Source organism: Triticum aestivum, unplaced genomic scaffold, assembly GCF_018294505.1.
Source record: "Triticum aestivum cultivar Chinese Spring unplaced genomic scaffold, IWGSC CS RefSeq v2.1 scaffold194155, whole genome shotgun sequence".
NCBI lineage: Eukaryota > Viridiplantae > Streptophyta > Magnoliopsida > Poales > Poaceae > Triticum > Triticum aestivum.
In genome coordinates this window covers 1-2,229 of record NW_025249332.1, presented here as the reverse complement: position 1 = coordinate 2,229, position 2,229 = coordinate 1, and the positions used below count along the sequence as shown (strand labels likewise).

Genomic DNA, 2,229 nt, shown 5'->3' with positions numbered 1-2,229 from the left:
AGCTTGACAGGCCATCATCGGCGTGAGTGAGTTTAACCGAGCAACTCTCTTCTTCTTAATTTAATGAAAAGGCAAAGCTTTTGCCTTGGTTTAAAAAACACTCTTTTGAATCACATCTACTGCTTACAGCCTGTCCACGGTTAATTGTTTATGGCATCCAGTCTACCTATTTACTATCATGATACTAGCGGCTTATGGCTTGCTGAGTTTTACTCTTTTTAAGTAGTCTGCTTATGGATCTGTCCTGTTTCCTTATCGTGTTGGCGTTGCTTTTAAACAAAGTAACTTTGATGTGGTGTGCCGGGAGCTAAACTTGTATGCTCAGAGAAACCGACAAATTAGCTTGGATCACCAATTCGTTTTTTTCAACCAGAAACAACAAAACCAACCTGCACACTCCATGAGAAAAAAACAACTAATGGAAATTATTCGAAGACCCTTTTGGCATATACACCTCTAGGCAGAGTGAGATTTTGTATGACTGCGCGCTATTTAAAATTAAGAGTGAATTGAATGTAATACCAAGCGTTCCCCAGCCTGACCAAAGGCTTCTAGCTAGATAGCTAGCTGTATATAGTTGGGTTCACATGTCAAAGCCATCATCTCACAATCGAGAATGTCCCTTACAAATCAGTGAGAAAGCTTGTGTACGCTTACGGTATGCTGAGTTTCAAACTCCGGCTTATGTACACTCCCACAAGTTTTGCTTGTGTGCTAGCGTGTTATATGTAGTACATTTGGCTGCGAGAGGCTCTAGGTTCACGAGAGTTAGCTGGATCTATCATGTTATCTTCTAATGTTGGCATCGCCTTTAAAGAAATGAACTGATAGTTTGCCTAATATAAATCGCTTATCAACTTAGTTCAGAACCCAAAATATTGTGCGCAGTCGAACCCCAAATTTTCTTCTAGTGGGCATGCCTGTGCCATTTCACAATCTACTATGTGGTGCAAGCAGTGAGAAAACCGTAAAAGTGCTCTAGCTAGCTAGCTACAGTAGTCATGCTGATTTGGGGTTGATGTAAGAGCAGTGGTAGAGGTAACCATGAATGGCTCAAGAGAATAATTCCCAAAGAGAACCATGCATATGCATGTACTCCCTCCGTTCCCAAATATAAGTCTTTCTAGAGATCCCAACAAGTGACTACATACGAAGCAAAATGAATGAATCTACACTCTAAAATATGTCTACATACATCCGTATGTTATAGTCCATTTGAAATGCCTAAAAAGACTTATATTTAGGAACGGAGGGAGTACTACTTTGTGAACATAAAAGGCGCAAGAGTATTACCCATTCCTCAAGATGACTACTCATGATGAATTCCTCTGACAAAGATGAAGAAAGATATCCAGCAGCAAAATTTGTCAATCGTCAACTGATGAGTACTAACTGCTAATGATGAATTCCTCCGTCCAAGAGAAAGACACAGAAACAGCAGCGGAACTTAAGCAATCTTCAACCGTTCTCCGTCCCAAGACCAAGCGAGAAAACCAGCTGCAAATTTGATCAATCTAACCCATCGGTTCAAGATCTTGTTACCACCTACAAACCACAACAACAAGCACAACAAATTAATTTTGTGCTTCTCTATTATTCTTAACCAGTACATGTACATTTATACAGAAACTTTCTTCCGGTAGAATAATTTAGAGGGCACGAAGAAGGTAGCCAGAAACTGTAATCCTAGCTAGTACGTACATAGCACGATAGACAGCAGGCAAGAGATTTTCGAGAGAACAGAAACTTGGATCAGAGTTCCCTTCTAAGTATACAATCTCCGTAAAAATAACCAGCAAAGACAACAAGTGTCACATTACGTCCTGCATGAATTCCAGAACATAAAATAATTAAATTTGGGTCAATGCAAGAAAACTGGTGTACAAACCATGAAAGGTTCAAGAGCATTACTCCCAGATAAATGAAAGACATACATCTGCTACTTTCTGGACGTAAAATGCACAAGAGTGTTTACCTCGTATTGTACAAAACTCGTGATCTGTCCAAGACAAATGAAGAAAAGCAGCCGTAAAGTTAACCAATAATCAACTCAGGACCGGACTCATGATCAATTCCTCTGTCCAAGAACAGCCAAGAGACCAATGCAGCTGCGAAACTTAATAAATCTTCAAATGACGAGAAGAACTACTCAGGAATCGGGATGCATTCCTCCACTGAAGACTATGTGAGAAAACCAGCTGCAAGTTTGATCAATCTAACCCAACGGTT

General features: G+C 40.0%; 1 long non-coding RNA gene across 1 annotated transcript; it reads right to left on the bottom strand.

Moving 5' to 3' along the window:
- Window positions 1-1,296: 1,296 nt before the first annotated feature.
- LOC123177302 (uncharacterized) lies at window positions 1,297-2,221 on the bottom strand. The gene is made up of 3 exons (XR_006488875.1): window positions 1,976-2,221; window positions 1,702-1,823; window positions 1,297-1,545 (listed from the first exon to the last, which is right to left on the bottom strand). It is a non-coding gene; the product is annotated as an uncharacterized lncRNA (long non-coding RNA).
- Window positions 2,222-2,229: the final 8 nt, after the last annotated feature.